The sequence below is a fragment of the Mustela nivalis genome, assembly GCF_964662115.1.
Source record: "Mustela nivalis genome assembly, contig: HAP1_SCAFFOLD_496, whole genome shotgun sequence".
NCBI lineage: Eukaryota > Metazoa > Chordata > Mammalia > Carnivora > Mustelidae > Mustela > Mustela nivalis.
In genome coordinates, this window is record NW_028136160.1 from 324564 (window position 1) to 340716 (window position 16153).

Genomic DNA, 16153 nt, shown 5'->3' on the forward strand with positions numbered 1-16153 from the left:
GCAGAGGCAGAGGGAGAAGCAGGCTCCCGGCCGAGCAAGGAGCCCGATGCGGGACTCGATCCCAGGACGCTGGGATCATGACCTGAGCCAAAGACAGCTGCTTAATCAACTGAGCCACCCAGGCGTCCCTTTTGATGAAAATTTAATCTGTATAAACAATATATTTGCTGTAATGCGTGGTTCATGGAAAATATTTAATTATAAGCAACAACAGTATTAGAAATTAATTAAATGTGTCTCTAATATTTAAAGTTTTAACACATAATTCCAGTGCTTTGCCTTATTTTCTCAAATCCCTTTACCACTTTCACTGACAGAGTCAAATGTACTTTTTCTACTAGTAGCCAGCTCTTTGTCTTTTGCCAGAAAGATGCCCTTGTGAATTATTTATAATAGAGATATTAGCAATAATAATAATAATAATAATAAGTAGCAATAAAAATGTTTTTAAAAAGTTTTCTTAACTAATTAGGGTTCTTAGACATCAATTAGAGGAACCACCTCCGGCAAGCAAATTAATCTGCAAAACATTCCCAGAATTAACAAGTCAGTCAGATACAGGGTTGTCCGTAGACTGAAAGGTGAAGCAAAAGGACTAGGTTTGGAAAATAGGTAAGGACAGTGAAGAAAATGATCAAATTTTTGGGCAAAATAAATTCTTAGGTGTCCTTTCAATGGAGTCCTGGGCATTATGTGGCAGAAACTCTGGAGATTATGTCAATCCATTGGAGTCACCCCGTTTATTAGCTTGCTATTGACAAAGGTATTTACAAACTGTAGAGCAAGAGGTTGTAATGTAGAAAACTGATGATAATGCACAAGATTCTTGTTAACAATAATGCTAGTTAGTGATTTTTCATTAGAGAACATAAATTAAATAACCCAAATTATGGGCCCAGAGCACTTCTGCTGCACAACTCTGCTTATATCCCAAATACCCATGTGAACTAATTTTAATATCTGCTTCTCTTATTAATTTTTGAATAAAAATTCTTGACACAAATATTTTATAATTGTGTGATAATCATGCATTTAATTTCTTGGAGAACAAAACACACTTTAGCATAACTGGGTTCGTTCACAGAACCAGCCTTGATAAAACACTTCTGTATGTTAGAAATGATGTAATAAATGTAGAATATTGGGCACTTGTTTGGTATTCTTTGCCATGTTTTGCACTATCTAAAAAGAGATCAGTGAACTTGGACTGGAGTTAGTAGACATGGAAGAAAATAAAATATTACAGAGAAGAATACTCTGTGGTCCACAACCTAAACGGACTGGGATTCCCATCATTTGGATCCCTGTAGCTTTACAAAAGTCCATTAAATTTTTGTATCTCTGATTAAGTTGGGACGCCTGGGTGGCTCAGTTGGTTAAGCAGCTCCCTTCGGCTCAGGTCATGATCCCAGCGTCCTGGGATCGAGTCCCACATCGGGCTCCTTGCTCAGCAGGGAGCCTGCTTCTCCCTCTGCCTCTGCTGCCATTCCGTCTGCCTGTGCTAGCTCTCTCCCTCTCTCTCTCTGACAAATAAATAAAATCTTAAAATAAATAAATAAATAAATAAATAAAAATTTTTGTATCTCCGATTAAAGTTGATTCCCCAGTACTTTTTCAAACATCTCTTGTCAAGTATTGTTTCCCAGAAAAAAGGGATGTTACACATGTATCTGCCTTTGTCTCTGGTCATGATCTCAGTCAGGATCCTTGGATCGAGCCCCATATCGGGCTTCCTGCTCATTAGGGAATATACTTCTCAGTCTCTCTCTGCCGCTACATCCCCCTGCCCCACTCATGCTCTCTCTCTCTCTCTCTCAAATAAATAAATACAATCTTTAATTTTTTAATTAAAAATAAGATAAATAAAATAAAATAAAAAGTCTGGTCTTACTGCCCCATTTAGCTCCTTTTTTTTTTTTGAGTTGTATTTAAAGCAGCATGAGAGAACATGAGACTCTCAAACTTAAAAAAAAAAAAGGAAAAAATTGAGTTTTGTTAGGATTTAAGATCTTGTCTGCTAGACAAAAACATTGGCTTTGTTAACATGTGAAAATTAACAAAAGAGAATAAGATAGAATTCTAATAATTTTTGTAGAAATTAGAAATTTCTTCCAACCCAATTACATACAGACCCATTAAGTAAATTCATTCCAATGTCCCAAACCAACCTTTTCTAATAGTAATGCATCTGTGTAAACAGGGTCAACCCAAGGAATAAATAAATATTATTATTTTTTTCCTGTCTCTTCCACAGTCACATATGGGTATATTAGTAGCAAGCCAATTATCTATCTTCTAAGACATGATATCATAAGGAAGGGTATTCTGTCCATTTGGAACAACTGAAAATCATTGTAATTTTATATTGGTGCAGTAACTTGAGATGGCACAGTGTGGGTTATGAATATATTTTATTTTTTTTACTGGGAAGAAGAGATTATAGAGATATTGGTTATCCAAGAGAGACTGACAGGTGTTGATAGTTGCCAGGTCAATATCCATCTGCTTTTTCCTTTAATATCAGAAAGCACTGAGGGATTGACAACAAAGAAACTTAAAACAACATCAAATATTTTATTGTCTCTTTTCTAGTTACATTGCAACCATATGACAAGGTATCAGTCATACAAGATATCATTCTCTTTTACCTCTATCTTTCTGCCAGAAATGTGGGCTTAATAGTGAGAACCACAACAGCAATTTTTGCAACTGTGAATAAAAAGCCAGGAAAACCTCTAAGATACTTCACTTGACTTTCTTAAGACTCTGAACCAACACCAGAAAACACTCTCTGTAGTCTTCTTGTTAAATGAAAAAATATGGTTAAACCACTTTTGACAGTCTACTACCTACAGCAAAATGTAAATCTTAATTGAAATAGGTCCTCTCAGCTGTGCTTAAGCAACTGAGTCCTGAGCTTTTCAGGTTTTCAGTCTGAAAGAGTACACCTCTGGTGCTCTGAAAGGGAAGAGAAAGGACACCATGTTCTCCATATATATTAAAGAAGAGAAATCTGTGCATTTAAGTGGGCCATATAAAATTTATCAAGCAATTATCTCCTAACTCTTTCCTATCCAAATTACCTGATATGCTCTCCCTACTCCTTTATTCCACGTTACTGCCTTTTCCAGGATTCTGTATCACATCACAACATGTCTTCTGTTATTTCCTTCTTGCAAGCTAGTTTTGTTTTCTCCATCTAAAAAAATCAACAATCATTGTGTATTTCAATTCCCATTTTCCTCAAATGCACTGACTCTTCTTATCTATTACTCTTTTCTCATACTCAGTGTCTTTGTCTTTATGGGGTTTGTACTTTGCTTTTCCCCATCCTTTACTGCCATTATATAATCAAATCTAATAACTTCTTAGAGAAAGTTAAAAATTCCTGCATAGCCACACGTGAACACAAAGTCACTGATTTTTAGCAAACCTATAAGATAGTCAGACATCCATTCAATTTCTTTTTATTAAGATTTTATTTATTTATTTATTTATTTATTTGACAGAGAGAGATGACAAGCAGGCAGAGAGGCAGGCAGAGAGAGAGGAGGAAGCAGGCTCCCTGCTGAGCAGAGAGCCTGATTTGGGGCTCCGTCCCAGGACGCTGGGATCATGACCTGAGCCGAAGACAGTGGCTTAACCCACTGAGCCACCCATGTGTCCCTCCATTCAATTTCTTTTTTTTTTTTAAGATTTTATTTATTTATTTGAGAGAGAGAGACAGTGAGAGAGAACATGAGCGAGGAGAAGGTCAGAGGGAGAAGCAGACTCCCCATGGAGCTGGGAGCCCGATGTGGGACTTGATCCTGCGACTCCAGGATCATGACCTGAGCTGAAGGCAGTCGTCCAACCAACTGAGCCACCCAGGCGCCCCTCTCCATTCAATTTCTTAACTGAGTCTCAAATGCATCCTGAGTTCAAACCTAAACCTAAGTTCTACTTCTTACACGTTGTTCTATGACCAAATTCTTTCAGTTCAGTATTTTGTAACATTTAAATATTAATCAATTGATGCTTTGTTTGTGTATTTCTATGAAAATAATTTGAATACTGTAGATTTATTGTTATATTTATAGATGTATAATCAAAGTTTCATCAGTTGAAGTTTTTGGAAATTTAAGATATAATGATTAACCTAAAATGATACTGTCTCAAATCCCTGTGATATCAAGGCCCAACACCTGATTATAGCCAAACCTGTGGTGGATAGTTCCATGGGAAATTGCAGTTACTTAACACTGATAGCATCTCCTGTTCTCTCTCTCATTTTAGAATGTCTCCAACACAACCCAAAAGTGTAGGAGAATTAATGTCCTCTGAGGACAGCTCTCAGTGAAGTGGAAATAAGAACCATAGGTAAAATTGTCAGTTTTCAGGTCTTCATGAGGACAACTTAAAGAAGTTTCTCAGGACCTTTCAGTAAAAGCAAGCCTTCATTTTCTATCCACAACAATTATATCAACAATGTACCTCTTTGACAAAGTTGCTTCTTCACTGTATCACTTTCCCATTCTTTTCTACCTTGGATAATCTCCCAGATAAACCAACAGTACTCAAATCCTTTGTCCTACTCTTTGCTCTCAGGATAAATGGAGCCAAAAGACTTAGATTAATATCAAGTTCTGAATGGGATCTTAGAGCTATTTCTGTCCAGATTTTCATAAACATAGGGACCTTTGAATTATCAGGCTATAAATAAGTTCTAAATGGAGGGGGCAAAAGCAAAAAGTAGAAATGTTTATGTTTGATTTTTCATCATGATTGACTTTATTGATTATTAAAAATACTAACCTTATAAAAGTGTGGATCTTTGTAAAACAATGTCATAATGTAAGAAATAAGTTGCATAGTCCTTTTGAGAATATTAAACCAAGTGTTCAGGTGCCATCTAATTTCTTGTTTAATCCAGAACTTTGGTGTGCATTATCTTGAGGAATAGGATTTTGAAGTCCAGACAGACTAACAGAAAACTGATCCAAATGTGTGTGTTTATATTTGTGCCTTTGTTGTAAAAATCAAAGTGTGGTTGCTGGTTTAAAATGGTAAAACTAATAATGTTCACGGACTCTATTATAAATTTTCTAATTGTATGGTAAGAATCCAATAAACATAGAATTAATTGATTTGCAAATCCTCAAAGAGCTACAGGATCAGGTAGTGGTGTGTTCTGATTCAACAGCATCATAATGCAGCGTTTTATATGTGTGGCTAATGGATATTTTCATGAATGTTTGCAAGCTAGTCAGCCAATACAGAGAAATATTAGGTAGGGTAATTACTCACAGTTGTGTTTAATAAAATGAGAGAAAATTATCAAATGACACTACTAATATTAATCCTATAGCAGGCTAAATAATTCAATGATAATTACAAGTATTAATCCAGCTTTCTTCCCTGATTATGACTCTTCTCTCCTTTATCCTAATGGGAGTAGCAGATTGTCTGCAATGAATTGTGAAAACCCAGCAGTGACTTTGGCAGTGAAGGCCTCCCATCAATTTTGATATGTTAAAATGATTCTGGTTGGTCTTGAGCAAATGTGTCAATTTTTTTTTTCTGTGTGTGTCATAAAAGAAAGAAGCAATAGTAAATTCTTGCTGTTATTCCATGGAGCCAATAAAATCATACTGCCAACAAGAGGCTGTTGACACCGTAAGTGTAGTTAACTGTCTTGAAATACTAGGCCTGGAAATAAAATTCCAATATTTCACATAACCTCTTTTTTTTAAAGAAAAAACAAAACAAAACAAAACAACTATACTGCTTACATTTAGGGCCCTGCTGTTGTGTAACTATTTTTGAACATGTCTACTGTAAGTGTATATATATATATTTTTTTCTGTGCAATACATTCATTTAGAGATAAATTTGGATTGCAAATTATTTTGGGGGAGGCATGGTATTTGTGGCTAGTCTTACAAGTAAAAAGGACTAAAAGAAAGAAGAAAAACATTTTTTATTACAGCATATTTACATCTGTCCAAAGTACTTATTTACTATAATACTGACTAATGTATAATACTGTACACAAAGAAAGAAGTTAAATGAGTTATAATTCAGTCGAAGTATAGCTGGCCATTTTACAACTTACCACTGAATCTGTCTGGTATGAAATGTGATATCTGGCAATCTGGTCCAGTTCATTACATCAGGTCATTTGTATGTTCTTATTACCATTTTGATAGCATAGCACATTTTATAACCCAGACATTTAACAATGGAACTATGATGCATGTATTTTCAAAAGTATAGACATACATGAAGCTATGAGGTCAAAAAAGATGAATGTCTGTAGTACCATATAGACTCAACAAATAAAAGTGTCCAAGGCTCTGAGTGAGATTTATGAATATTGTATAAGATTAGGCCAACATGTGGTTTTGATATAAATAATCTGTTCTTTTTTTTTTTTTTTTTTTGGTGCCGAAACCCGGGAACGAACAAATAATCTGTTCTTAAATTAGAATTACAATCGTTGAGTACAGTGTTGAAAATGGCAGATAGATTTTAGCTATCTTTGCTCACTAGGGAAAATGGAAAAATGTTTAGTTTGGTCAGATTTTCACTTAACTTCTGAAAAATCTTACGTTTGAGAGAACCCTTCTGAAATAAGAATCCTTTTTTTTTTAAATTTTTTATTTTTTATAAACATATATTTTTATCCCCAGGGTACAGGTCTGTGAATCACCAGGTTTACACACTTCACAGCACTCACCAAAGCACATACCCTCCCCAATGTCCATAATCCCACCTCCTTCTCCCAAACCCCCTCACCCAGCAACCCTCAGTTTGTTTTGTGAGATTAAGAGTCACCTATGGTTTGTCTCCCTCCCAATCCCATCTTGTTTCATTTATTCTTCTCCTACCCACTTAAGCCTCCATGTTGCATCACCACTTCCTCATATCAGGGAGATCATATGATAGTTGTCTTTCTCTGCTTGACTTATTTCGCTAAGCATGATACGCTCTAGTTCCATCCATGTTGTCGCAAATGGCAAGATTTCATTTCTTTTGATGGCTGCATTTATTCCATTGTGTATATATACCACATCTTCTTGATCCATTCCTTAAAGACATAACCTCTTTGGCACAAGTTTCAAGAAACTTGTTTGATGTTGTAGACAATTATATGGCACACGTACTGTTCTAGATGTTTCTGGCCAATAATATGTAAGCCATACCAAGGCTACTATTCATATAGAGATATTCCACAGCTTACAAGGGGACTATGTACAGAGAAACACATAAAAAATTGAAAATGCATTTAATACCCCTAAACTATCAAATATCATAGCTTACTTTAAGCTTATTTAAACATACTCAGAATACTTACATTTACCTGCATTTGGGCAAAATCATCTTAAGCAAAGCCTATTTTATAACAAAGTATCAAATATCACATGCAATTTATTAAATATTACACTAAAAAAAAGAAGAATGGTTATATATAGAATGCTTGTAAGAATATCAGGTGTTCACCCCTGTAATCTTCTAGCTGACTGGGAGATGTGGCTCACTGCCACTGCCCAGCATCACAAGATGGCACCATACCACATGTCACTGGCTTTTTTTATAAAGAACCAAATTCAAACTTCAAAGTACAGTTTCTACTGAATCACTTTCACTTTCACATCATTGCCAAATATATCATAAGTTGAATCATTGTAAATCAGGAGCCATCTTATTTGAAAGTTAAATCACAGTCACCCATATACACACAAAAAAAGGCCTTCATGTAGGGCCATCTATGGATCTCTAAACAACATAGCATGACTTATCAACAGCAAAAAATGGATGTGAAGGAGACAATTGCTTTGCGTCAGTACTCTGAGCAGTAACATACATGGCCTTACTCACCTAGCAGAACTCCAGAGCTAGCTGATGGCAAGGAATTTTCCAAATGTTTGCTGAACAGGTTAAGCACTATTCTTTTTAAATTAGTGTGCCTATCTGTTTTCTAAAGATATGTTAATTTATTTTATTGACTTATTACAAAACCAAATAATTTCCTCTTATTTAAGTGGCAGGCAAATAGAATTCTTTGTAATTGAAATCAAATGGCTCTTTAGGGAAAATATACTAAAAATTCTGAAACTTGTATTGCTTATGAATCTTTTATTGGAATCCTTATCAAGTTGTATTTTTCAAGTTTTTCCTAAATAATCTTCAATTAATTGAAAATATTTTTTGGATTTTATTCAAGGCTATTAACACACAATTTCACTTTGTTAAATATAGTGCTAAACTTTCAACCAAAACGTTGTGTCTTTGTTTTCCCACTACCACATCAACCATCTACTGACTGGATTCTCTCCCCAACTAGCACATATATACCATGGTCTATCTTTAGGATAAGTAAGGGTCATCTTTTGTCTTTATTCTATTCCTCGTATGCTTCTGAACTTGTTGAATTTTAATATAGTCACACCATAAGCATCACATATTTGATTCCCCTTTAAATAGTAAACAGTGCACAACCAGAGCATACCTTCAAAGCTATCAATATACTTACTCTGATATATTATTTTTGTATTTTTGTAAATTAAAATAATTAAATTATAGAACAAGAGTTTCAGGTGGTAGGTGTTGTAAGTTTTACCCAAACTGACTTTTGTCAAACTGGTTTTTGTCATCATATATGTCAAGTAGTTTTCTCGGGTTTATTTTTAGAATATCCTTGTATAATGAATATGTACACTGATATCTAGTGTAAAAATCTTGCAAATTATTTTAGAAACATTAAGATATTGAAAATCAATCTATTTCTTTAATTCACTGAAGACATTTTTGGCTTGTTTCCAGTACTTTCTTACTGGTTAAAAAATGAATTTGAAGTAGTCTGAATTTCATTATTATATGGCACTTTCCCTTTGATGAATACAAAGACGATATTCTATATTAGCTATCTGAGAAGAATTCATTTTTTTAATTTTATTTATTTGTAAGAGAGAGAGTGAGAGAGAGCACAAGCAGGGGGAGCAGCAGGGGGAGGGAGAAGCAAACTCCCGGCTAAGCAGGGAATCTGTTGCAGAACTGAGTCCCAGGACCCTAAGATCATGACCTGAGCTAAAGGCTCAGGCGTTTAACTGACTGAGCCACCCAGGGGTCCCAATCTGAGAAGAGTTCTGTATGTTATTCCTATTAATATGCAGTTTAAAGTCTAGGTAATTAACTTAATATTTTAGTGGCTATTACATAGATAGCACTATGTTCCAGGCAGAGAGTAAGTAAGAAATATTAAATCAACCATATTCTATGCATTCTAAATGAAAATAATTAATCAATCATAATAAATCCTTCTATTTATGGAATATCAACTTATAAGCTTTTCTCCATATGAACAATGCCAAATACCAGAATAAAGGGTCATCTAATACAAATAAAGGATAGAATTAAAGAACTCTGGTAAGCCATTTAATTTTGAAAAAGGGTGTTCTATTGTTGCTGAGTTGTGGTTTTCAGTTACATAATATCTGATAAGTGTAGAAGTAACATGAGTGTTACGTGAGATGAGAAATGGTATATAATTAAGATATTTTTAAAAGTACAGATAAATACAAATTTGTAAACATAGCATTATGGAGGAATAAAAATAAAATACACACTCTAAAGTGAATAAATCTTGGAAAGCTAATAGAGAAGTAAAACAAGGACAGTGCAAAATGTATGGTGCATTTTTATGAAGTTCAAACAAATTCTGTGAAACCATAGATGGACTTAAAGGTACTATTGTAAAAATTAAGCAAGGAAATAGCAAACATAAAATAACCAAAGCATACAAACTTGGGTAGATACAATAGGTGTGATCATGTTCTACTTCATAAAGAGATGAGTTAATAGATAAATAGAAGTAACTAGACTTTTTAGAAGTTAATAAAACTTTGCCTGTTATTTCTTAGTAATATAAAATATATGGTTTTCTAACAAAAACGTTTATCTTAAAAATATTTAAAAATAAATTTCAGGCTACTCATAAGGTTATACTTACTTTTCCACTGAAGGAAAAGCTGGTTGTTGTAGTTGTAGTTGTTTGTTTGTTTTAGTCTCCTCCTAGTTTTTATTATTATAATGTGGAATGAGGAATGTTAGATGGAAAAGTGAATTATTTTATAGACAAAAATCATTACTTGATTCACTTCCTGGTACAGCAGATGGAACTCCTGAAAATATGCCCTTTTGCCTTATGGAAGAGTAACAGTTATGCTTACTTCTGAAACATACTTGGTGGTGGCCCTAAATAGTGACACCATAGTAAACAGTTTGAATATTTGCAATTAATCTTTATAGTCATAGGGCTCCAAAAGGCACTGCTGGTATCTTAGCAGGCATTTCAATAAAGCTAAAAGTTGCCTGACTGTTTAAAAATATTAACAAGGCACAAAACATGGCAGAAGTATTGTCCTCAGATATTATTTTTTTCCATATGCTCCTGATTCCAGACATGACAAGTTATTTTTAAAAATTTTTTTATAAAAGATTTTATTTATTTATTTGACAGAGATCACAAGTAGGCAGAGTCAGGCAGAGAGAGAGAGGAGGAAGCAGGCTCCCTGCTGAGCTGAGAGCCCGATGTGGGACTCGATCCAAGGATCCTGGGATCATGACCTGAGCCAAAGGCAGAGGCTTTAACCCACTGAACCACCCAGGCGCCCCCATGACAAGTGATTTTTGATAGATATATATACAATGTATTTTCCAGTTATAGGAAAAATGGTTCTGCTATTTTTAACCTTTTTTTTAATTACATAATTTTTTAATTAAAATTTTATTTTTTAATGTTTTACATTTCTTTTCTTTTTTAAAGATTTTATTTATTTATTTGACAGACAGAGATCACAAGTAGGCAGAGAGGCAGGCAGAGAGAGAGAGAGAGAGGGAAGCAGGCTCCCTGCGGAGCAGAGAGCCTGATGCATGGCTCAATCCCAGGACCCTGAGATCATGACCTGAGCCGAAGGCAGCAGCCCAAACCACTGAGCCCCCAGGCGCCCCAATGTTTTACTTTTCAATATACTACTTAGAACATAAAACCTATTCCATTTTGTAAGAAGTTTAACCATTTTAAAAATGGTAATTTTCTCATTGTGTCTTTCCCTCACATTGCTTTATTTTGAATAAAAAATTTCACAATAAACATAACTGATGCTTTCCTTCTGACGGTCCCTCTGTTGGTCATATTGTATATGAGCCATGACAATTAGTTTTACAAAATTTATTGATGTTTGTTGATATGTTTTATCATAACTAATTTTCCCTCCCTTATCTAGATTCCCCAGCTTTCAGACAGGTGGACACTTCAATAAACCATACCCAAGGGATGTATCAAGTACTTCTTAGACATTCTCTCAGATCCTTGAGGTCTCCTTTTGCCTAGGGATTTGCAATAGGTTCTGCCAGAGACACCACTGTGACAACTGATGTCCATGGTCTATCTCCTGCTAAGCTCAAGAGGTCACTGGTTTCCAAGTTTATCTATACAATTAATGCATTCCAGCAAGTTCTTTTTTTTAATATTAACACACTTATTTTAAAGTTTATATGGAGAGGCAAAGACTCACAATAGTCAACATAGTGTTGAAGGAGAACAAAGACTGAGAACTGACTTCAACGTTTACCATAACGAAGGGGCGCCTGGGTGGCTCAGTGGGTTAAGCCTCTGCTTTTGGCTCAGGTCATGATCCCAGGGGCCTGGGATCGAGTCCCACATTGGGCTCTCTGCTCAGCAGGGAGCCTGCTTCTCCTCATCTCTCTCTCTGTCTGTCTCTCTGCCTATTTGTGATCTCTCTCTCTGTCAAATAAATAAATAAAATCTTAAAAAAAGTTTACCATAACGATAATTGTAAGCAAGATATTGTAATACCACAGAAAGACTAGATTAAAGCAACAGAATATATATTATCAATTATATTTTATATTTAATATAAAAGCAAAAGCAATACAAGAGAGCAAAATACAATCTTTTAAACAAATGGTTCTGGAGTAAAAATATAATATGAAATAAAATAATAAAATAAAATAAATCCAGGCAGATATCATACACTCTTCACAAAAATTAACTCAGATTGAATTATAAACCTAAACATGAAACATGTAGAAGGTAATATAGAAGAAAATTTAAATGACCTTGGTTTTGGCAATAACTTTAGCTACAAAAACACAAGCACTGAATTTAAAATGTCTACTCTGTGAAACACAATGCCAAGAGAATGAAAAGGCAAAGCACAGACTATGAGAAAAAATTTGCAAAATACACATCTGGCAAAGGACTGTTAATCAAAAATACACAAAGACCCCTTAAAACTCAACAATGGGGGAAAAACCTGATTAAAAATGAGCCAAAGACCTTAGCAGATACCTCACAAAAGAAAATATTACAGATGGCATATAAGCATATAAAAAGATGCTTCACATCATATGTCATCAGGAAAATGCAAATTAAAACAAAAAAGAGACACCAGTACATACCCAGAATCCAGAGCACTGACAACAGAACACGAAATGTTTGTGAGGATGTGGAGCAACAGGAATGTTCTTCCATGTCTATTGAGAATAAAGAATGGAAAACAACTTGGCAGTTTCTTACAAAACTAAACATTTTCTTGCCAGATGATTCAGCAGTAGCAGTTCTTGGTATTCATCCAAAGAAGATGAAATCTAAACCCACAAAGATGTCTATAGTAGTTTGATTCATACCTGACAAAAGCTTGGAAGCAACCAAGATATCCTTCCATAGGTGAAAGGTCAAATAAAGTGTAGTACATGCAAACAATGGAATATTATTTAATGCTAGAGAAATGAATTACCAAGCCATGAAAAGATATGGATATAAATATTTAATAAATATTTGATTTTAGGCTTCTACCAGTCTATCAATAGTATTAGTATATTTTAACAGTGAATGCTCAGCATTCATGAATTTACCTAATAAAATATTTTGGGTTCAATATTTTAAATACTTCAACCTCTATGATTATATTCCTAATAATTTTGAATTGGGGTAAATAAACCTTAATTTTTTGTAGCTTGTTTCTTATTGCAAAAGAGCTCAATGAAATTTGAGAAAATAAAAATTTACAAAAAAAAGTTTAGTTTACTATTGCCAAATAATTTAAAACTTTATCTTATATTCAAATACATATATTTTTCTAAATTGATTTATATGCTACTAAAACCAAAAACTTTTAGTTATACTAGATTTCATATCATGCAATCAATGCCAGAAATCCATCTGGCAATGATTTGTCTTAAATAGAGTTAAGATGGGTGTTATTACAATGCAAGATGGAAACAAAGATAGTATAACAACTGGTGTTACATAACTTTTCCGTTTTGATCAAGTTCTAATCTACAAAAGGCTTTTATCAGTGACAGACTTGAGAATTTAACAAAACTTTTAAACAAGCATGTGCGACCCATTCCTAGAAAACTACACAATCAGTAACACTTTATTTAGATTAAATCATGACTATTTCTCCATTTGAATAAAAAAGGTAGCAACCCCAATAAGTTTACTGAACATGAAAAGTTGAAATGCTATAATGTTCCTAAGGAATTAAATGATCCAGTCATGAATTACAAAAAAAGGATATAAATTACCAAAGTGTTTGTATAATTGTAATGTACAACTGCCCATTATCGTTCAATAGTGTAGGCTTGTACAAGAACTCTATAAAAGAACTCCATTCTAAACCGTGGAAAATATGTTCCCTTTCCCCCGATATACAACTATTAAGCCATTCATTTAGCTTTTAAAATACCCACTTAATACAGGCTTTTTACACATTTGAACAGGCAGCAGGGCTCTATTCTTATAGCTTACATCTGAAGGATAGACTTCTAGCGTAAGAGGTAAAGCCCATAAAGGAGCCCAATAATAACAACAAAATACAGTTTAGTGAGCCCTTACAATCTGCCAGCTACCTTTCTGAGAATACTTCAATTAATAAAACATATTAAATACCAGACCACAAAGAGCTTACATTCTTTTGAAATATAATAGTGAAATAATCCAATAATAGAGGGGCACCTCGGTGGCTCAGTCCATTGAGTGACTGCCTTTGGCTTGGGTCATGATCACAGGGTCCTGGGATGTAACTCCCCAGCAGGCTTTCTAGGCAGTGGGGTGTTTTCTTCTTCCTCTGCGCACCCTCCCAATTCTCTCTCTCTCTGTCTCCAATAAGAAAATAAACCAGTAATAGAATAATGATTGATGGTTGATGGTGATAAGTGTTACAAAGAAATACAAGAAAGGTAAAAGCCATTGGAGAATGCTGGGATGAAAGTTAATTTTATTTTGTGTTGGGTGGTTATATCTCATTTATGAGATGTTATTTTCACAAAGACCCAGGAAGTGAAGGAGAGTGTTATACAGATATTAAAGGAAAAGATTGCTCTAGGCAGAGCAAGTAAGTATATAGACTTTGTGTGAACAGCTTGTCTGTTACTTTTGAGGAAAAGCAAGGAGGCCAATGAGGAGTTCATAGTGGTGGAGAGAGGAAGAACGTATTGATGTATGACCTTCTAGTACATTGAAACACCTTCAGTTTTTATTTAATATGAAAGGGGAAGATACCAAAAGACTTTCAACAGCAGAATAAAATCATCTGACTTGATTTTTAGGTTAAATTGCTGTACCAAAATAAATTTGCAGGGAGAAAGGAGTGCAGTATGTGTGGAAGTGGGGTTATCAATCAAGTCAATAATTCAGGAACATATGATGGTGTTTTTAGCATGCGGGGTGGTAATAGAAGTGGTGAGGGATGGTTTTCATTTTGCATATATTTTGATGGTGAATATTCTGGTGAACAGGATGGGGTATGTGCAGAACAGACGATATCAACATTTATTTTACCTGCACAAACAGAAGGGTGGAGTCTTCAATCCCTGATATGGAGAGAACTCAGAGTTCAAATGTTCTTTCTCATTAAATGGCATAGTGATGATGAGGATTTAGTCAGACAGTGAAAGAGAGCAGTAAGCATAGTGTAAATCGGTATGGCATTATAATACATTTGAACATCAAAAAACGTTGTGTTGGATCATCTTTTTATGTGAGTAAATAAATAAATAAAGCTTCCTGGGGTTCTGATAGAGGTTAAGAAGACTGCTATATGATCCAAACGGGCACGTGCACCAAAAGTTAATAACAGTAATATCCACAATAGCCAAACTATGGAAAGAACCTAGATGTCCATCAACAAACATCAACAAATGAATGATATATATATATATATATATATATATATATATATATATATATATATATAATGGAATGCTATGCAGCCATCAAAAGAAATAAAATATTGCCATTTGCGTTGACATGGATGGAACTAGAGGTTATTATGCTTAGCAAAATAAGTCAACCAGAGAAAGACACTATCATATGATCTCCCTGATATGAGGAAATGGAGGTGCAATGTGGGGGGTGGGGGACAGGAAAAGAGTAAATGAAACAAGATGGGATCGGAGGGAGATAAACCATAAGAGACTCTTAATCTCACAAAACAAACTGAGAGTTGCCGGGGGGGTGGTAGGGAGTGGGTGGTGGGGTTATGAACATTGGTGAGGGTATGTGCTGTGGTGAGTGCTGTGAAGTGCATAAAACTGGCGATTCACAGACCTGTACCCCTGGGGCTAATAATACATTATAGGTTAATTAAAAAAAGAAGAAGACTACAATAAATCAAATGCTATGGTGTTCAGTAAAGAGTGTGTAATCAGGCATATTTTATTAAAGTAACCAAGTAAAATGATGGTCGAAAATTGGAATAACAGAAAACATAAAAATCTGAGATTTTAAAAAGTGGTATGGGACAATGTAGAGAATATAGTCAATGATATTATAATAGTGTTATATTGTGACAGATGGTGGCTATATTTGTAGTGATCATAGAATAATGTATGGAGATATTGAAAACCTGAAACCAATGTAACACTGAATATCAACTATACTCAAATAAAAAAATAGTAAAAATAAAACATTTTAATTTAAAAAGATAAAAAGAGGGACAAGAATTTGAAAAGTGAATTTCAACAAGAGTAAAGATGAGGCTAAGACATACTCTGAACCTTGAGGAAAACACCATTTTGAAAATTCTTCCCATTTTGAGAAAACTCAAATGAATCAATACCTTAAAAGAACCCATTTTAACTG